Consider the following 22,541-nt stretch of genomic DNA (forward strand, 5'->3'; position numbering starts at 1 on the left):
AGTATGTGAACGATCACAAAGAAATTTTGCCATGAGAACAGCGATATACAGTTATTGGATCTAGAAACCTATATTTTCTTACAAATTACTCAGAAATCCATTGCTTTACAACAACACTAGCGATCCAAACCATAAATGTGTTCCCAGACATTGCTGCGTGCGTGCGTGTTTCAGTTAAAATTGTGTTGTATTATATCTGTATAGAAAAAAAAGCTTCATGGCTTCTTGAGAATGTAGTAGAAGAACATATTACAGTATCTAAGATTTTCAACCATGCTTATCACAATGGTGACTAGCCACTTAATCTTAAAATTCCCTTAACTGATGCCTATAAAGTCTAAAGTCTTATTTATTTTATTTATTCCAGCTTTCCTTTCCCATTAGGAAGAGTTAATTTAGGAGTAGAAATGCAAATAAACAATCATATGACAATTTGTTTTCAGATACTGGCTTAGTATATTATTTTGGTATCTAGATATATCTAAAATAATTCCATTAAATATACCATTGTATGATCAAAAATAGTAAACACATTTTTAAAAGGGACAGCTTTCCAGTAATATCCTTCTCCTAGAACAAATTAAAGGATTTATTACTGAAGTATTATTGGAAAGACTGGAAACTGTGTAATAAAAAGAGAGCTAGGTACACAAAACTATAATATAATTAACAAAAAGCTTGTGTTAAGACAATTTTATGAGGACCCTATGGAATTTTTTTTGCAGAAGTGTCACTCTCAGCCACAGTCTCTTTTCATTAGCTTTATGAGCAGATATGGGAAACATTAAGCATTTGTGTGGATGTTTTGTGTGTTCTTAGATTCTAAACAAAAATCAAGCTAAAAGGAAAGATATAGAAAACATTATACTTACAGAGAAACCATATGCAGGAAAATGTTACTGACAAATTTACGTAGTGTACATCCACCACTTGTTCTAATCCATGGAATCTACAATTGGAGGTATTCAAACTGGAAACCCAAGTCAAGCAAATACAAGTAGCTATATGTAAATGTTATACCTAAGTATTTTGGGCCTCCATAGACATATTGGTACAAATTCCACAAGAACAGAATGTACAAGTAAGTTATCCACTGCCCCAATAAAAAACAGTACCATAATCTTCACCTGTCTTTTATTTTTCTAGAAAAGCATACACACACATACCATAATTATGGCAGCATTATAATGGTGACCTTTCCAGCTAGCAAGCAGTTAACCTTGTGGTGGAGTTTGCGGTACTGCCCTATAATAAGTATCCTACTGGAAACATTTCTCAACGTGGAATTATCAACTATCCAATTCATAACTTACAACAGGGTACCAATGGGAATATAGATGTGCTATCCATAAAAAATTAAAAGTATCAGTTATCCATACCATTGATTACTTGTGTCAAAGGTGCCTCATTTACCAGTTAGGCACAATTTAAAAAAAAAAAAAAAAAAAAAAGCAAAAATCATAAAATTGTACTACTATACACACGTGATTTTTAATGTAGTTTTATTTTCATCTATGTCTTTCTGAAAGCCATCTTGTCAGCATATCAAAAGCGGTAAACTTTGAAAAACAAACCAACGGCAATAAGACAGAAAACATGGTCTGGTAGTTAAAGCACAGGAATGGGAGTTGGGACAGGGTTCTTTTTCAGGCTGTGTCACAAACTAGCTATGCGAGTTTGGACAGGTCGCTTAATCACTTTGTGCCTCAGTTTACCCACTCTTACAATGGGGAAAGTCATACTTACCTGTGTCACAGGGATGGTGTAAGGCTTAATTAAGCAAGCTTTGGGATGGAAAGTACTACAGAAGTGCACATTACCATATGCAAAGATATGCTTGTCTGTATCTAGTATTTCTAGGACTTCTTCAGAACCGCTCTCTTTCCGCTGGAATTTACACAATCCTTCGCACTTATTCCTTTTAATTTAATATATGTTTCATTCTTCAGGATGTAAAACAATGACCCGCTTGCTTGAGTTACTACCTGCACAGAACAAAACTTCACATCTCATAAATGAATGAGCAAAGGGACAAAAAGATTTTACAAGTTGATTGGTACTGCAGTTACATTACTTTTCAACTGACCAATCTTTAATAATAAATTAATTGAAAATTCATAGCATTCCCTTTAAATGATCATTTGAGTTTCAAATTCTCTTTACATCTAAATAAAGACATTGGGCTAAAAAGACTCCCATTGTCTTCAACAAGCTTTGTACCAAGCCATTATTTTGGGAGTACTCCCTATATGCCAGGTACTGCCAACCTTGCATACGCTATATAATTCCTTTCTCTGCAACTAATCCACAGAAATCCATGGTGCTACTCATGGAGTAAGCTGCTACTCAATGTGAATCTGGATAGTCGAACCTGGAACATTATAAATGGCAGGCCAGATCATCAGCTGGTGCAAATCAACACAGCTCTACTAAAGTCAATGGAGCTACACCAATTTACAGCAGCTAAAGATTCGTCCCGGTATTTGGGACACTGATGCAACCTTTGGACAAGATCCCACATTCCTTCTATGTACTGGGAGCTTTGTGTGCACAAGGAATTCAAGATTAAAAAGGAACACTAATTCTAGAATCACTTTCAACAAGTGTACTCATAATTCTAAGCTAAAATACTTGATTAAACCATACGACCCTTTAACTGGGTGGAAACCAAGAACGTATTGTAGTTTAAAACTTCTTATATCTTTTCAGTTTTCTTTTTTTCGCTACCCCATATTAGTGTTTTATTAGGCCAACTGCTGCTTGCCTTACTCACGCAAGTAGTCCCAGTGAGGTCTTCGGGATAACCTGAATCCTTAGAGTGAGCACAATTTGGTGTCTCAATACTCTGCATGGATCAAGTTTCAAAGACACTTTTTTATACTATATTTGAGTTATTTCCTACAATGAGAATTGTGTTAATGTTCTCATTGATTTAATTCTGTTCTTTATATTGTCTATGTCATTTCGTTTCCTAGGGTCTGATCTCACAAACCCTTGCTCAAGTGAGCATCCCTTACTTGCATTCTTAACCCTGAGGGAATCAACAGGACTACACAGATTTAAGGACTAGCTTCATGAATGTTAGCAGGATTGGACCTTTCAAAAATTACTTAGACCAATATTTTGTAATATTGTAGGGACAGTAGCAGGGGAACAAAATTATTTTGTGTGTGACATCTTTAATCAAGGACTAGCCTCTTTATACGATGCTGGATATGTGGATTGCTGCAAATAGCCAGTGAATATTTTTCTGGCTAAGATTTATGAAACACTTCCCCGTAAAAAAAAGCATTTTAAAAGAGTATCTAAAGACATTTGCATAATGATATTCACTGTAATAAGTCTATAGGTATTTTCTTTTCCTCACATATATCACTCCAGGTTTAGAGTTGTTTGCTTTCTGAAAATATTACATGCTATGCGATATTCACTGAAACAACTTTTAAGTACTGAAAGACAGAAAAACTCAGAAACTTCTGCTTCTGATTGCTATCGCCATAAAATGTACAAATTTTAAACAACAGACGTAAGCACTAAATTCACAAGAAAACAGGTACATTTAAAAATATTTCTTAAAATAATGTTATTTCATCATTAAACATTTCACCATGAAATGATCTGCATCAAAATGGCATAATTTTCGTTAGATAATATATCTGTATAATGTCAGAATATACAGATTAATCAACAGTTCCATAAAGCAACAATTTCTATCCACCATTTATGTCTTCTACAACTTTTAAGGTACTTTTTTATTTTTAAACATTCTTTTTAGACACCCCCCCAAAAAACGTTTATTTAAAACATCGAATCAATCAGCTTTTTCTTACAATTGAATTTTCATTTATCTTAGACTAATATAAATATACTGAAAGGATTTGAATATTATTCACCATATCTCATTGTCTGCTTTTACCTTTGCAATTTTCCTTTTTCAGTATCCATAACCAACCATTGCTCTGCTCTTCCATTATGCTTCCTTCATTGCAGAGTGAGAAGCTTCTTCATTAAATAGCATTAAAAATAGAACACACCCGAACTCCCAAGCAGAGCATGCTCTAACAGTGCTAATGCCACAGTTCTCAAGGTAACCATGCTCAGTTGGGAACTGAGAGGCAAAGTCAAGGTGAGATTAGTAATTTGCAAGCCTAATTGTGCACACAAACTTGCCTCGATCCATGATGAAGACTGTTAAAACAAAAATTAGTGTGCAGTTAAATTATGTGACTGAAAAGTTGAAGGCCAGCTGAACAATTTTTCCCCCTCCCATCCCCAACAACTTACTTTAATTGTTCGTACTTGGTTAAAATTTGCAGTCAATTTTGGAGGATTGTAAGAGAAATACATATTGATTCATACATCTAGTTAAGCGCAGTGGTCAGAAGCATCACAGCGGCAAATCAACCCACCTACTGCGTTGATATCTACTCATTTGGTTTCATTACTCAATATGTTTACAGGACTGTCATGTTACAGTAACACTGGGATTCATTTTTTAAAAAAGGCAATGTATACACCTGAGGAGCGGGGGGACAACAGACCCACTATAGAAACATGAACCAGAAATGTAGAGATATTCCAGGTGGTTGAAACAGTAAGTAAAATAAATAACAATAACAACAACATTAACAAAGTTGCACAAGAATGGGTGCACTGAATGAGTGCATGCCTTGTTTATAGATATAAACAATGCAGTTGAAACAATACACATTCAAATATGCAAAATTTTAATAAACAGTAGCAGCACGGTAACATTCACTATTTATGAACATGGTAAACAGCTAAAATTTTTAACAATAAACATATGGTTTCCAGACTATTATTTTCTTGCATGATCACAATCTTATAAAATAATGATGCTAACAAAGCACATGGTACATGTTTTGCCAAACAAAATGACTACCCAATAGGAACACTCAAGTATTAAACCGTCCCAAATGTTTTTCTTCTAGCAAAGATAATGCAAAAATCATTCCAATTTTTTCATTAATTTTCACAAGTCACAAGTTTTTAAAGCTTTGATTACTAAAAGAGTTGTTAGAATTACTACGTCTTTCTGTATTTCTTATTAAAATACAGATTTTAAATTTCTCGATAAGGTTGAACTCAATTTCTGAAAAGCAGACTCAGGCTAATTATTTTAACTTACTAAAATTGGACAGAACTACTATTACCCAAACTGCCCTATCGTAAAACAATGCTCCTGGAAGCTCCTGCAGCACCTATTATCACTTTGATCATCTTTACGTTTGTATTTCCCCCCAGTTTTAATATAATCCTTAAATTATCTGCCATCTGTTTTTTACTATGCAACGCAAATGAAACATTTATGGTCTGAATAATAACACTGCATATAGCATCCACTTCATATTTAGCTATCAGAAATGTGTCCGACCTCACCAGGAAAACTTTCTAAACATCTGTCCATATCTTTCCATGTGAACGCTACACAAGGTAGAAGAACACTACATACAACACCATCAATAAATAAATTAAAACAGTCTTCTTTAATAGCAAATTCGTATTTTATTTTGTAAAAACCCAAATACTACAGTGCTCCTGTGCAATACTCAGCTACCAGTCTAGCAACTGCAGAACTAATTTCCCCTCTTCCACTAAAATGTGAATCTAATGCTGTTGTAAATATCACATCTTAAAGTAGGAGCCTTGAAGTCACCTTAGCTCATTGCATATTGCACGCAATAAACACAAACCTTTGTTCTATGCACAGCTCCTGTTTCTCTGCTCCTCAATCTCCAACATTTAAGCCACGCTGGCCTCAAAAATTAAAAATTGGGGGGAGGGTGCGGATGATTGCAACAAAATGACAGAAAACACATGCGAGGGGTGGGGTGGGGGAGACAACATCATAACAACAAAGAACACACAGCACACGGATGGTCCACAGCTTTTCGGATTTACCTTGCCTGCAAACTGGATCTGCCCCCAGCTTCTGGGCGGTGTGGGGCTTTTTTGGCGTGTGTGTTTATGTTGCTGTAGCTGCGGTGCTGTTACAGTACAGTGGCGGTCTTCCTGAAAGACATGGTCTCTGCCTCCTGCTCCTCCTCCTCCTCCTCCTCGCCCCCTTTGCTACTCGGGAGGAGACGCTACTTCTCTGGGCGCGTGGGTCTGTGTGACTCGCCCAGCTGGCTCCCGCTGCCTCTTGTCTCCCTCTCGCTGTCTGTCCCTCCCTCTCCCTGCCCTTTATGTATCCCTCTGTCTGTCCGCCCTGCGCTAACCCCTCTCTCGCTGCCTGTCCTCTCGCTCGAGCCCCGACTCCGGCTCTGAGCGCTCGCTGGCTCGCGCGCCCGCCGTCTGCGCTGCCCGCCCGCGAGGCTCCCTCTCTTTCTCCCTCTCCCCGCCCACGCTGCGGCGCGCGGCGCCTGGGACCCGAGGCAGCGCGTTCTGCTCGCGCCGGCTCCGCTCCGCTCCCCGCGCGCTTCCCGGGCTCATGCTGCTGGCTCGACCCCGGCCGCCGCAGCTGCCGGCGACTCCGCCGCGGCCGCTGCCATTGGCCGGGTCGCCCCCTCCCTTCCTCACCCTCACGCAGCAGAGCGGGAGAGGCGCTGCCCGAGCTGCAGCGCGTGTAGTGTGTGTGTGTGTGTGTGTGTGTTTCCTGCAGGTTGTGCCATCCATTCACGCTGCCCCCCCCCGCCCAGCCCCGAGCAAACAAAGCCCAGGAACACACTAATAAGGAAAAGGCTCATTAATCTCGGGCAATTTCTTGGGCTTGGCTGACACCCCCCCCCCCATCTCCTTTCCGCGCCCCTCCACCCCACTCCAAAAAAAAAAAAAAAAAGTGGCCCCTTGAGGCTGGAAGACAGTTTAGCACAGGTTTGGGGAGAGGAGGATTAATTACTAGTGGTGGTGGTGGTGCTCCGTGAAATTTGACAGCATCTGCACTGATCAGCGGAACTGGTGGAGGAAAAAGACACTGCAGCAGGTTGTTGGGTGGGAGCGGATAAGCCCCCTGAAAAGGGGGCACACGAATGATCCCCTCTTTTCCTCCCTCCCCCCACTTCTGCAGGGCTGCAGCTAGTTTCTCATTTGATCATATTTCTTTCAGAGTTTTGCTGCACGCAATAAAGCAGGGAGAAACATTTCTAATAGATCACCCCTTTGACAATTGCAGCCCCGTTTGCCCAGTTGAATACATCCAGCCGATCATTCTGCTCCCCAGCAGAGGAAAGGGCATTTACCTCTTTGCTACGTGGTTATTAATATGCACCAAAATTATAGCTGCACTGTACAGTCCCAGCTGTAATGGCCATAGATCATTTAGAGCAGATCCAGCAATTCAACTGCTGGAAATGCATGTTCTGTGAATAATCGTGTATATAGTACAATGCCCCATATTACAATAACCTGAAAGGAGACAGAAGCCTCCGGTAGTAGCTGTAATTAGTAATCCTATATATGAAAAACAAACAGGAAATAAGCATACAGCATAAACAAATAAAATAGTATGAAATATGCTGTTCACTTTTGTCTAGAGCAATACAGATAATCTAACTTGCACACACAGAGATTGCTTTTCTAACAGATAGTTTTAAAATGAACTCTTAGTTCTGTACTTTAAAACAAAAACCTTTGTCACAAGATACAATTCTCCATGATCACAAATGTAAAAGAGAACTAATTTACAAGGCGAGTGAAGACAACTACATAGGGGGGCGAAATATTTTCTTTATGAAGTATTATCCTGAAGCCCTTGAAATCTCTCTCCCTTGGAAGCTAACACCTGCTTTTAAAAGCAGACCGTACAAATATAACAAGCAATGCGCCACAACAGGGTGTACATTAGCTGACTGTTGGTGCATGCCTGAAGTGATCAGAGTCATTCAGCCAAGTGCACCAAAAGCTTATGGTACTAATGCACCTCCTGATGTGGCTTATTCCTATTAATGTATGGCTCCTTCCACTTTAAATTTCATTATGTAACATATTCTTACACTACAAAATATAGCAAACAAAAATAGCTTAGAAAAGGTGATAAGCAATCCTTATCAGGGTGAATAGTTCTTCATGACAGTGCAAAGAAGTTTTTTCGTGCTAGGGGTAGTAAGCTTTTAAGTTTTATATACAGGGCAGGTTCAGTTCTTTTGACTTTTCTTTTAATATGCTTGCTCTGCCTTACTATAGACCAAGTGTCTCTCAGAGCTAATATGACCTTGCATGTAAATATAGAGGGCCTGATTCTGCACAATGACACCCCTCATGTATCCCATGGAGCAGGCCAGTTTCGCCACTTCTACTGGCCCACCTACTACTTAGCAGGCTATCCAGTGAAGCAGTGAGAACTCAAACCGCATTAGGATGTTGAAGGATCACTCATCCCCTAACCAGACACTGCAACATCTGCCTGCCTCCCTGCCTGCCAGAGAGGGTAGGGCAGGGGGAAGAAGCGAGAGAAAGCAAGCAAGCATAGTTAGGTGGTGTTTCCAGACTCCGTTATTACATATAATGGACATGCAAAACAGCAGAAGAGCCACTTCATCTCCACAGATTATATGGGTGATTTCTGATGGGGGAGATGGAAGTCTAAGGATATTACATTCGGACTCTGTGTGTATATGGACATATAAGCTACAGACTTGGCATTCTTTGTTCCAACCAACCCTATGGGTTAATATCTGATGGTGGCAGTTTGCTGTCAGAGCTAACATACGTTGCATGTTCATTCTCTACCATTTGGTAAACATTATTTATCAAATGCTAGAGAAAAATACCAGCTCCAGCAATTTAAATAAAATACTCCGAAAAATATGAGTTGTACACAAAATCTGATATGCACATTAGCCCCTGTACTAGAAGCTCCAGACCTGGGAAAGGTGACTTGTTCCAAACATATCTGCCCCCGTCCTGAGAGGCCCCCTCAGACCTTTTTATAGTCAGGTATGTGTCTGACATTTTCAAAGACCTGAATCAATGTATCTTACTTCCCCCTTTAGGATCTTCCCCGTACATAGAAAGGAAAAATCATTAGCTATTTACTATTTCTGAGGAGTGTGACAGCAGTTTGCAGCTCCCTGTGCTGACTCGTAACACACATAGGACAAGTTTTCTCACATACGTCAGGAGTTGTGTCTGTAACCAGGGCAGAATTTGGCATGTAGTACTCAAGACAAACTTTTCAGAACTCTATCGTGCCCATTGCTATCTTTTGCATAATCTGGGTTTAGGAGTATTTAAAAAATGATATCTAGGCATAAAATCTCCACTAGAACCTTAAGATTTAGCACGTCAGTTGGCCTGTAGTGCACACTTGAGGCTCTAACCCTGCAAACTGCTCTGTGCAGGCCAACTAGCTTGGAGAATTGGGGTCTAAATAGGCCAGATGGTGCAGTTCCTACACACACACACACACACACACTCCCCCCACCCCCACCTCCCAGTGGAAGTTTTGGCTTGAGTAAGAACTATACATAGTATTTGGCCTGATATTTTCACACTGAGTGAGCAAGTCACTGTGCTTGTGCTCTGTGTGCAATATAGATTGATGTTTATAAATCTAGAAAAAGGTGTTTGGTTTCCAAAGCATAAATGAGTTTATAAGTTTGTTATGTCTGTGTATGCACAGAGATTCACACCTGTACTCCATGAACCACTGTGCTATTATATCATAGTCATTTTTAATATAATATTATGAGCTTGTATTACTGGTTGCGCATTTCCTCAGGCTTTAATCATTTTGCAGTGAAAGCTAGGTAATATGCAAACTACACATTGCAAATGGTGGTTTGGAGATCTGGGATGATTTGGATTAAGTTACTATAATGTAGACAAGTGGATCATTTTAAGATTAGATTCTGAAAAGGGGTTAGTTTTTATTTTGAAAAATAAAATGTTTTTCAGTTTTGATGTCTTAAGCACTGTACCAAATTTACCTTATGCAGATGGGGGGTAGAAATGTTATAGTCCTATTTAAAATGAAAATTTGAAGCACAAAGATAGTCAAATACTGTTCTGCTTTTAAATACATTGCTGGTAGAACTGAAATATTTATTCTAGGTTCAGTCAATAGCACCCCATGCCTAATGTAAAATTAGCAAAGTCATTCAAGCTATGGACTTCATTAGGAGTAGGATCAGACCCCTACTCTGTTGACTAGTTCTCCTGAGAGGAACATCAATGAACTACCTTTAAAAAAAAAAAAATCTGTTACTAACAGTGCTCAGGAAGATTTTTTTTCCCACTAAAAGCAAAGCATCATTTTTTTGTGTTTGACATTCAAAATCCCCTTTAAGTTTCTCTCTGAGATCCCAAATGGTTGATGTACCAAATCTATGTCTCCCAAAAACATGTTTTTTATGAAGTCCAGAGAGTAATGCCTATCTTTTTAAGCATGCCCCAACACCCCACAGGATATTGCCTTCCAAGCCATCTCAGAGCCAGGAACTGCAGTCCCCGTTCATCTATAGCTCTCAAGGGAGTCAGTAGGAATTTGAGTTTTAGCATTAAAATGTTCAAAAGCTGGCACAGGTGTAAATGACCAATCGCATGCTGCAAAAGGGGGCTCACTGTATTATTTTGGGGGCACAGGAGATTTTCAGAGCAGATCAGCAGTTTGCACTCAAGTTACCTGAGCATTCTAGGGGTTGAGTTGGATAGATGTGGGACTAGCTACTCAATTGGGATTCTCAAAAGTGCTCAGAAGCCCCACAAAGTGCTCAAACACCTGCTTTCAGACTTTTAGTTACATTAGAGACAGAACTAATCAGCAGGTGCAGATTAAGCAATTCAGGCACCAGTCCCTGATTGGTTGCTCTGGACTCTGCACACACCTGGAAATCCCACTTCAACTGATTTTATAAAAACAAACATGCAGGAGGGCATGAACACAAAAGGCAGAGAAATTCCAATCCTCAGCGAGGCAGGCAGGCTAGCTAGCTAGAGGAGGGACAGAAGTGGGTGAGAGGAAAAGTGACTACAAGGGTCTAGGATGGGGGTCAGGAAAAAAGAGAGACACTGAATTGAGGGTGGTGATGGTGGTTCTTTTGGGATGTGCATTTCAGTGTGGGGACTGCACAACACCTGACCATATTACAGTGGTCTCTATTCAAGCCAAAAAAGGGGGTGAAGGCTTGCTCTTTCTCAGAGGCTGAGGAGATGCCAATACCTTTCATTAGGATCTATGACCTAAGGAGGCTTCATGGAGGCCCAATTAACCCAGCAGCACAGACTCACCATGGAAGCCATCATGCCCCTAGATTGTGAGTTCAAGGGAGACATATGGGAAGCCACACCCACTCCATTCCTATTAGGGTTACCAAAGTCCTTAGCATACTTGACACTAGTCCTGCCATAGGACCACAAGCAACATCATTGGCACTCACCTCTTGACTTGCCCTGGGGAGCAGCAAGGGAAGACTGTACTGCAGCAGTGAGTTCAGAGTGGAGTTTAAAAGAAGAAGCCTCGTCCAGATTAGGGAATGGGTGTCTGATCCATCGGGGAAACTGAACATAGGACTAGTTTTAGTGGTGCCCCGTTTGCAAAGATCGTGCTTCGGAGTCATGTGAAGTGAGCTCCTGGAAGCAGCTGGTGGATCTGCTGTAAGCATGACTATATTCTCCTACTCTCTAGATACCTGAGCTGCACAAGCAGAAAAGAGCCTTGACTAGAGGATTCTAGTGGCTGAGTTTCCCTTCTAGGGGAGCAGGTGGATCAGCACAGGTGTATCTGTTAAATCATGATAGAGAAGCATGTCTAAAGAAAGGAATCCTTATTAATCCTCTACAAATAGCCCAGTGAGGGCAGTAATAGCAGAACTACACCATAAAGGACAACATTTGTGGAATGAAAACTAAAAGGTTATTTGGTGAAAAATAGTGTAACATTACATCATAACCATGATACACTTCAATGGAAGCAAGGGGCCCTTACTGAGACACTGTGGCATGTGGGTGGGTGTATACAGGGGACTATCACTATGAGAGGAAGAGATATTCTCTTGCTCCATGGCTTTCCACCGATAAGCTGTTCGCTTGCCCATTGCCCACGGTGATATGAATGGGATTGCCCTGTACTTTATTATATGCTACAGGAGGTTCAGATACATTTCTGCTTGTACATACTCAGTCTGTATCTGTCAAGGCAGATGTGTGTAGTCCAGTACCTTGTCTATAACTATGTTATGGGTGAGCCTGAGCTTCTCTGCTTTTCATTGAAATGACACCAGATATACTAAGCACAATAGGTTAAGATTAGAGGTCCGTAATACCCATACTAATAGGCTGTCCATGTCAATTAAATTTGCATATTGCAACTGAGAGAGCCCTGTTATCCCCTTCCTTCACCCACTTGTTGCATAGGGACACATCTGCCTGCCCTTTCTCCTTTTTAATGGCAACACACACACAAGCACACAGCAGTTTCTAAATAAAATCCACTTTTCCTGACCATTGCTTTAACTGTGCTTTTTCTGACTAGCCCTTATAAATGGGTAAATGTCACCATACCCCTCCCATCCTGTGCTGCTTCCTGCCATCAGCTACTACGCATGGCTGTGTAGTGTTACTTGTAAGGAGGGAGCTGCACAACAACTGCTGAAGTTCTCAAAACTCTCTGTCTCCTTGGTGCCTTTATTAAAGCCCTTGCTGCTCACATAAGCACATTTCTGGTGCAGCATTTTAAGTGCACCAGGAAGACCCCATCCCCTCCCTTTCCTGGCAGAAGCCTGCACTCCATTTACATCCTGCCATCGGGTGGACTGGCACCATCCTTTCGAACGAATGAAAAGTTAGCTGGTGACTTGCACACAGTGGTTAGTAGATTTCTAATGGGTAGAGGAATGCTGAGTAAAAGTCTTTGCAGGTGACTTCTCTACTTATTCTTCCTGTCTTTTGTGGCCCAACTTTGGCACTGTCTACCTTATCCCCAACCCCAAAGCATTCAAGAGTACTCACTGCTGCACATCCAAATCACCCCTTTGAAACTTCCCCTGCACGTGTGTCATCCTCCTAGCTCATACCAACAGAAACATTTGATTTGCTCTAAAATGGCTGCTTAGGATTTTCACAGGCTTAGACTGCTCCCGTTGATTTCGGGGGTGCAGGATCAGGCCTATAATTTACAAATACATTTTTATTCTTTTAATGCCTGAGCCTAGCATTGGGGGGGTGGGTCTGTACCTGATGCCAATAGGAGTTGGGTGTTGTAGTTCTTACAAGGCAAATATCTATAAATAGTTATTTCATCCAAATGCACAAGGGCAAGGGGAATTCCCCATATTTTTTCAGTGAAGATGTCAAATTACTTGTTATATTGAAAGATCCACTACCTCATTGCCCCGTGTCTTTACAAATATTTCTGTGCTGCCTAAAAGTGTCAGGCTATTGTAAATGTTGGTTTATATTCTTTCGATGGATGTCACTTCATTATTCCCTTTGCAATCTTTCCATGCACAAGGTTTGATCCCTCACAGCTGTTTTTGCTGGAGAGCATCCTAGACAGAGTATAGTCAGCTGGCTGTATTACTTCCCTATGGCCTACTCCATCACACTGAAATGTGAATCCTTCTGTAGTGGCATTCTGGGGCCTACCACCAGCTGAGACAGCCTGGTAATAGGTAGACTGAGCTGCACTAGAGACCCAAAACTGAAACAAAACCCTGCAGCCTCTAGCCAGTGTTTAGTCCTATCCTCCTGCTGGTTCCCTAGGATCTGTGAGGCTTAGGGTAGCCAGTGTCCAGTTTTTGACTGGAACGGCCAGTCAAAAAGGGACCCTGGCAGCTCTGGTCAGAACCGCTGACCGGGCCATTAAAAGTCTGGTCGGTAGTACAGCAAGGCTAAGGCAGGCAGGCTCCCTGCCTGCTCCGGTTCCACGCAGCTCCTGGAAGCAGTGGCATGTCCTCCTTCCGGCTCCTACGTGTAGGGGCTCTGTACCCTGCCCCTGTCCCAAGGGCCAGCTCCACAGATCCCATTGGCCACGGGGCAGCGCCTGCGGGCAGGGGAAGCATGCAGAGCCCCTATGTGTAAGAGCTGGAGAACGGACATGCCGCTGCTTCCGGGAGCTGCTTGAGGTAAGCGCCACTTGGAGCCTGCACCCCTAACCCCCTCGCACCCCAACCCCCTGCCCTGATCCCCCTCCCGCCCTCCAAACCCCTCAGTCTCAGAGCCCCCTCCTACACCTCAAATCCCTTATCCCCAGACCTACACCAGAGCCCGCACCCCTAGCCAGAGCCCTCACCCCCCCCCATCCCAACCCTGTGAGCCAGCCCACTGAAAATGAGCAAATGAGTGAGGGTGGGGAGAGCGAGCAATGGGGGGGGGGGTAAATGAGGGGGGTTGGGGCCTTGGAGAAGGGGCGGGACTTTGGAGGAGGGGTGGGGCAGGGGGTGGGGAAAGGGTGTTTGGTTTTGTGCAAGTAGAAAGTTGGCAACCCTAGTGAGGCTTGCGGGATAGCCTTGGGATAGGTTTATCAAAAAATGTGCCTCCTTGATGACTGGGGACACATTTCCTTAATGAGGTTCTCAGAAAACGCCTCTTGTTGAGGCCCCACTTCTTGGGGGTTTACATGAGGAAGTAGGCAATTGGAACCTCCATTTTATTGTGTCATCACTTAGGTACCCCTTCTATTGAAGTCAAAATGGGAATTTTGCCTGAGCAAAGGACAGAAGTACAAACTGAGAAAGGGCTTCAAGATGGGCCTGTAATATTTGTGGGTGCTGAATCCCAGCTAGTCAAATACTATTGCTGCAGCAATAATAGACTAACCGGAGTTTTAAAAATCATTAAAAATATGTTTCAGCCAAACAAGGATGATGCAAAATAAGGGAGAGGCTGCTATAGAACCTCCACATGAGCCAATATAAAAATCCATGGCCCTTGTGACGAGAGAACTGCATCCAAGTTAAAATAATGAAGTTTCTACCTCTGTAAAAAAATTAATAAATAAATAAAACAACCACCCCCATTAACCTAGTCAGTGTGAGGAGCAGCAGGTAACACATAGGCAAGTTCAAATGTAGGTCAGGAACTCTGCGCTGGAGAAGATTAGAAGTCTCTGCGCATGGAGGGAGTAGAGAACCTAATGCACTTTTCTGACCTATCATTTTCCTGCATACTCAATGTGAGATGAATTGTTTGCTCCCTCAGGACCACATCATACTTTATGAGCAAAACAGCACAGAAATGTGGCAAAAGATATGAAGCAACCTGGAATTAAGAACTGTGCCACATCATGCCTTCCAATACCAGCACTTTACAAGCTGCTAGAGGGAGCAGGTATCCGACAGCCCTTTCTTTACTGTTTCTTCTGTTTCTCCTCACTAGATGACTGACTAAAACAGGCAGATAGACCCATACTGCAGTATAGTCAGTATATTACTCCTGCATAGGACTGTCATGCCACATGCACAACCCCAAAGCGTAGCAGCAAGCTCCAGAGCCAGTGGAAACATTCCCCACTGTGTAACTGTGTAGAACTCTTTTTAACCCATATAAAAAATGGTGTGATGCACGAGCATGCTGGTAAACTTATAAAACTGTATCAAACATGTGGCCTGTGGAGCCTGATTTCTGTCATGTAACAGGGGAATAGTTTGGTCTCCATAGGAGATGTGGTTAGTGACAACTGTTACAACCATGGTCCAATTCACGTGACCTGGGCCAGGAAATAAATATCAGTCTATTACCAGTGCATACTAGTGTCAGTCACAGTAACCCTCCTACGGCCAGCATCCCGGAGATCCTCCCTGATTGGCCTCACTCAAAAAGGACCGTGTCTCAGGCCAAAAGGGTCTAATACAAAACGTGGTTGATTGGTATCAGTCCAGTAATTCACACTGTTTCTCTTCCATTTGGAAGGGACTTTCATGTCTGTTACTCTATTGCAGGGGAGTTACTACAAAGAATGAACAATTGCTGATCTAAAAATTGGATCTGTTCAACACCAAATGGCACTGTACCTTAAACAAAACACAGAAAGAACTCCTTAGTTTCCAGTACTGTCAGACCCTCAGACTTCATTCCCAAGCACAGTTATTTATCATTCCCTGCCCTTAAAATAATACATTTTCTTATCCCTAATTCCCCCAAATTTTCTCCAGCTGCCTTCTTTTTGTTTCGCTTTGCCTTAACCAATAGACATATTTACATTTTTCTTTGTTTTGTAATCTACATTTTTTCATATCCTAAAATTACAGCCTTTGCAATGCACAATACTGTAGAAAGTCCCTCCTTTGAAACCGCAGAACACGGAACAATTTTAGCATCATATAATTTCCCTCATAATTGTTAAATCATTTTCTTCCTTTTCTCCCTCCCCCTCTTTTTTTAAAGAAAGAAACATTCAAACTGCATATCTAGAAAGACAGGAAACTTAACAACCTCGTAACATCATGCTGCATTGTGCCTCACAGTTATCACAACATCAAAAACAAAATCTCTAAGCAGTGCGAGAACTTTTCCTATCTATTGTTTCAGTCAGTCAGTAGTAAACTCTGTATTCTGCAAGGCCCTACAGGTTCACAAAATGCAAAACCTCCTTGTGTGTTTGTGACGTATTCCCAAATATCATATAATGAAAATATTAAAATATCACTGTTCATAACGTGTTCCTGTACACCATCTGGGCCTCCCCCAGGAAGCTGGCATAATCTGTCAAACTAAAGATAACCGCATTTTCACTCTTTTTGTCGTGTTGATGTTTGTCATCACGGATTTCACTTTACTGCTCCAATTACATTTATGACATCCTTACATACTGAATGGCACTAATGACTTTCATTATTATTTACACACTTGCACTCCTTCACAACATGTAGTCTCTCAGCAGTCACTCTGACATAAAGCTAATGAATTTTAGCTTCCCATTACATAAAAGCTTATGAGTAATGATCCAGCTTCACCACCTCTTTGTAATGCCCACAATTTTAGGCTCCTGTTGTAATAAAGGGGGGATATGATACATTTATTTTTTCCCCTCAGCAAAAGCAAATATAGGGATAAAATCAAGTTTAAAGCAACATATGCAAATTTAATTGAAAACAAATATACATCAAGCAGTTCCCCAGGAGAAATCTAAATCTCCCTAAATTAGCGGCATGTAGCAAACAGGATAATAATGTCTATTATTATCATCATCTTTAATTTTTCATGTCAACTTTTTTTTTAAATCTCATTCAAGCCCATTAGACAGCAGAGGTAAAAACACATGGGTTTTACATAAGAGGTTTCAGTGTTATGTGCTGCATCACCAAGATCAACTATTCATCTGGTTTAATTATTCAAAATCCTGGACTTCTCCTCAGCTAAAAGAAAAAGAAAACAAGGTTGCTACCAGCCAAATGAAGAGTAGTCATGACAAATATAAATTACTGCCCGTCAGAATAACAAAGATAATACCAAAAAACAGAGCCCAGAAGACTTCGAAAGACATTTTGGAGCACAGAACAGTGCTGGAAAGCAATTTAGGACTCTGTGTTTTTGCAATGATTTGAGCTGCAACCTGCAAAAGCTGTATATGTCTCATTGCCTGCACTGCCATTGGGAATCTGATTCCACCAGCCAAATTTAAATTTGCTGGCAATCACAGGAAAGGCTGATTAATTGATACTATGGTTACTCCAGTCCCATTTGCCATATGGAACTCGAAACTGATATCAGAGGAGCCCCCATAGAGCATGTGCAAAGAAGTCTTTGATGCCATTCCACAGTAAGCTTGCCTGGCAGACCTCAGCCAACAGCCCTGCTACTCTGGGAGCCATGATCTATAAGCAATATTATATAATGTGGTCTAAATGGGACAAAAGGCCCATCCTGCCATGGCAGCATAATTCAATGCATAACCATGGATGAACTTTGAAAAATTCAGCTGAAATGAGGATTGTGATGTACTGGGGGGGGGGGGGGTATTTGCTTGAACCTGCTGGCTCTGTATTAATCTCCAAGATTGATGCTGCATACATGGAATCTGGGTTTGTTCAGATAAAGAGCTTTGTAGGTCACCTGCTCTCCCACATTGTGCCCTTTGATATGATTGCATAACTCCCATATGCTCCAAGTGCTGAATCAAATATGCTGGGCAAATATGGAGCCAGTTTCTGCAGAACCCACACCCATGAAAACTATTCTATTTCATGTGATCCGGGGTTCCCTGAAAGCCAATAGATATTGTACACACCCAAAATCCTGTATGAAACCACTCTGCTTTAGCCTGGAACAGCCAGTTGAGCGTGGGAAGTCTGTAACCATGCCCTGTAGTGTGAAGTTGATGAAATATTCCCTAGAGGGCTGATCCAAAGCCCACTGAAGTCAATGGAAAGACTCCCATTGACTATACTGGGCATTAGTTCAAGCCCTAAAATGATGAAGGCTGATCTCACTCCAGGCCTGGTTCTGATCTCAATTATTCTGATATAATTTAAGAGACTCCACTGAAGTCTACGGAGTTACAGCAGTTTTTAAAACACCGGAAGGATCAGAATCAGGCCCTCAATTCTCTCCAATGTTACTTTACATTTTGCCTACCTTGTCATGTGCTATTGAAAATATATTATGAACCAAGAGGTATACAGATATTTGTGCTATTTATTTAAAGCTACAGCTAGAAGCAAGGCACCAGAGGCTGAGGATGGCTCTAGGCAGAAGATCTAGAGTGAAGCAGAGAGGGAGAGACAGTAGCTTCAGGGATGATACTGCTTTCCTTATTCTACGAACGGTCCTTTAAGTGTTGGAAGAAGGTGGCTTTTTGTACTATACTAATAGTGATGATAAACCATGGGTCGATAACCTTCAGCATGCGGCCCATCAGGGTAATCCGCTGGCGGGCTGCAAGACATTTTGTTTACATTGGCCATCCTCAGGTACAGCCCCCCACAGCTCAAGGTGGCACGGTTCACTGTTCCCAGCCAATGGGAGCTGCAGAAGCGGGGGCCAACACGTCCTTGCAGACTGCACCACTTCACTACGGGGAACCATGCCTGCAGACAGTCAATGTAAACAAAATGTCTCATGGCCCGCCAGCAGATTATCCTGATGGGCCGCGTGCCGAAGGCTGCTGACCCCTGAGCTAAACCTATGTTATGTGATAGAGAATTAGCATTTAGCCTTGGAGATGCTGTCCCAAGTGAATAGTTAAATACAGTGCTCCTTTGAATTGGTTTCCCAAGCGCCATCTGCTCTCTGTGCATCTTGCAGTTGTTCTCCATCTACTTGCATCTCCTTCTACTGTGGGTTATAGGGGCACTGATATTTGAAATATCCTATTTGCATGACATCTCTGTTTACATTCTTAAACAACCATCATATAATGGGCACATATTGTGTGGGAGGCTTGCATTTAGGGTCAGATCTGGCTTTACATGCACACTCAAAACTCCCATCAAAGAGTTTTAGGAGCCTGAACCTGTTCACATTTAAGTGAATGAAAAAAATCCGCTTAATGTTAGTGGTGCAGGATCAAGTCAAAGGTGCTCAAGGATGACTGGATCATGACTCTAACTTCTGTGTTGCTTGCAGATGCTTGATGTTGAGGGTAAACTTTTCTATAACATTTCTTTTAATAGCTGCCAGTCTCGAAGGGTATTGAAATGCTGCAACTGTTGTACATGCAGTTAAATAGGACCTGAACTACCTATATATTTTGAGATATCATCCAGAGAAAGTTTCACACATAATATTCTAACGAAAATGGTAGAGTCCTGAACATTTTTAATCTACTTGACCACTATTAATAGCACTTACACAAAGGGCAAGAGGCTGATCAAAGGATAGGACACAAAATTCATAATAAAAATAACATTTCAACCAATCTTTATAACCTCCCTATACAAAGAAATGAAAACAACTAGAGATTATTATTTATAGCAATGTCACGTGAAGGAAAATGAATCATAGTTTAGCAGGTGGTGTGATAGTTTTGCATCTACAATTTTAAGAGCCATTCCTAAGGAAGGCCAAACTCCTGATTAAGTCAACAGTCTGCAGGATCAGTGTACTAATAATATAACCTATAGAAAAATGATTTTTAAAAGTTTACATTATGTTTAAAATATTGCATTATATTTGTACTATTTAACCTTAAAAACCTTTTGGTTTTTTGCTTTATTTACATTTTTGTTATGAAATTCTCCTTGTTTGAAGCAACAAAATATGGTAGGGATTTTTTTGTCCTGAGATATTGCCTTATTCCTATTATCTGTGGGCCCTGTGAGAATATTTATGAGAAAGAAAAGATGTATTAAATAATTAAAAAGTGAGTGAGGCACTCTATTCTTTAGAGACATGAAGGAGACTTACATGGCAGCCTGGTCCCCATTTTGTACCCATGTGTGGAAATGACAAGGAAATCACATGAGAACTTCTTTCCACATAAAGTTCTCTGTCAATGCCAAAACTACTGTATGTCTCACAAATGTTTATGACAAACATAGCAATTGGTTTATAACTTTAGGGATGGGGTAGGAGGAAGGTGGAATGTTACAGTGCAAAGTAATTGGTGCTGATGGGGAATCATGAGGGGAAGCATGTTCATGCAATTGATACTGCTGTTATACTGTGACATTTTGCTTAGTAAACTCCTCAGAATTTTGCCAGTTCAAACCTGGCCTTGCAGGCAGCAATCACTGAATCCCAATTCCTGAGCTCTCCAGAGACATTTCCCTGGAGCATTCAGTCCCTCTCACTGGACACTCATAAAAGTTAAGTTCACTGCGTTCAGAGAAGCACTGGACACACCAGCCTGTTAAGTTAGCTGAGGACTCACCCTCCACCGTTAAAACACACTACTGAGATGGTTTTGTAATAAAAGAAGAATAAATATATTAATAAAGAACACATATCTAAGTGATACTAAGCAGGAATCAATGAGACAAGTATGGTTATGTAAGCAGAGTCAGGATGAGGTCCACCCTGACATCTGGTGGTGAGGTATGGCAAGTTGTGGAAAAGAACTTCAGGGGCTGATCTCATTTGCATAGGCACACCCACCCTGCCTAGAATGAGGCCATAGCTGCCCAAATGGTCACTTTGGCTGCTGTGGGATCCCCAGTGTCTCTGTTACTGGGGCAGGAAGAATACATTGTTATTACCCTGATTATGGGAATCAAGGACAGTGGAACTGCACTTGGCCTTTTGTTATGATGGAGGGACTCGCCCTCAACTAAGTAGCACTCGCTAGGCAAGGGACATGGGTTCCAAAACTCTGTGAATTGAGAGAGGCTGGGGACAAGTATTAATACTTGGTGGCATGGGCCTCCTGGTGAGGGCCTTACATGCTAATTGTACTTCCTCCTCTCTCCACTGTGGAATATCAGAGCTAATTTTAATTCCATTAGGAGTCTAGTTACAGGCTGCTGAGCTGAATTCACTTTGGGCTAATGGTGCACCAGCACTGAGGCTCCCCTACTACAAGCTGAAATCACAAAAGAGCTAAACTTACTAAGAGCTGAAATCACTGAGTGTTGTGTTAAGTAGTGGGGGAGCCTGAAAATATATGGTGGAGCAGTTTGCGGGACGGCGAGCAGAGTGGCTGGTGGAGAAGAGCAGTTTGCGGGACTGGGAGCGGAGCGGAGCGGACCTGTTTGGTGCGGTGTGGAGCGGAGCGAAGCCATTCGTGAGACAGCGGAGCAAAGCGGAGGCATTTGTGAGATGGTGAGCGGAGCCCTGTGGAGCTGTGGGGCAGTCAGTTTCAGGTCACGTAAGGTGCCCCTTACCTCTTCCCCCCCCCCGCCCAGCACATTTTTACCCAGACTGGGGAGTAAAACTCTGCAGATAAACTTTTGGACTCTGGGGCTGCCCTGACCAGGGACAGAGACTTTTGGATCATTGGACTTTTGGGACTTTGGGTGATTTTGGGTTGCTGGACTCAAGAACTAAAGGGAAAGGACATGCCCAATTTGCTTGGGGTGGGTTTTTTGCTCATGGGTTGTGTTATGAATCCTGTTCGTGGTGTTTCCCCAACATAATGCCACATTGTTTCTCTCTGTTATTAAAAGGCTTTTTGTTAGACTCAGACTATGTGCTTGCGAGAGGGGAAGTATTGCCTCTTGGAGCCGCCCATTGGGGGTGGTATATATTTGTCCCAGGTCACTGGGTGGGGGCTCGAGCCAGTTTTGCATTATGTTATTGGAATGGAACCCCTAGATACTGAACCCGGCCCTTGTTGCTGCCAACTCTGACAGGCAGAAGGGTTACATTTTTGGGGGCTCGTCCGGGTCAGTACCCCTCGCAAACATCTGTTGAGTGATCCACTACATTGGAAAACAATTTATATTTTGTTTGTTTGTGCTTATATTTTGAGGAAATTACTGTTTGTATAATGGCTAATATGTCAGGTTTGTTGGGCCCCGGCTCAGCAGCTTCTAGCTCAGAGGCTGCAGCCTCAGCCAATGATTGGACAAAAGCTCTGGGGCAAACACTGGAAAAGGTTGTGCTGTCCCATGCTGCATCAAACTCTTGTCGTAAGTTAAGGCTATTTGCGGGGGAGGAGGAGTTTGAACCCTGGTTGGAGCATACCACTGAAATGCTGCAAGAGTGGGCCATACCAGATGCAGAAAAGCGAAGATGCCTCATAGAGAGCCTTGGTGGCCCAGCATTAG

General features: G+C 42.0%; 1 protein-coding gene across 20 annotated transcripts in view; it reads right to left on the bottom strand.

Annotated features, from left to right (window-relative positions):
- The window catches only part of ARPP21 (cAMP regulated phosphoprotein 21), a 170,932-nt gene extending 164,384 nt beyond the window's left edge, over nucleotides 1-6,548 (bottom strand). For 4 of the 20 annotated variants that reach the window (XR_007355060.2, XR_012667159.1, XR_012667160.1 and 1 more), the window contains exon 1: nucleotides 5,923-6,547. The gene's annotated coding sequence lies outside the window, so the exon portion shown is untranslated. Of the gene's footprint in view, nucleotides 1-1,746; nucleotides 1,772-3,916; nucleotides 4,189-4,284; nucleotides 4,310-5,714; nucleotides 5,854-5,922 lie in introns of those variants that run through there. The other 16 variants (XM_048838971.2, XM_048838964.2, XM_048838975.2 and 13 more) reach the window with 12 other exon arrangements.
- Nucleotides 6,549-22,541: the final 15,993 nt, after the last annotated feature.

The sequence above is a fragment of the Caretta caretta genome, chromosome 2 (assembly GCF_965140235.1).
Source record: "Caretta caretta isolate rCarCar2 chromosome 2, rCarCar1.hap1, whole genome shotgun sequence".
Lineage (NCBI taxonomy): Eukaryota > Metazoa > Chordata > Testudines > Cheloniidae > Caretta > Caretta caretta.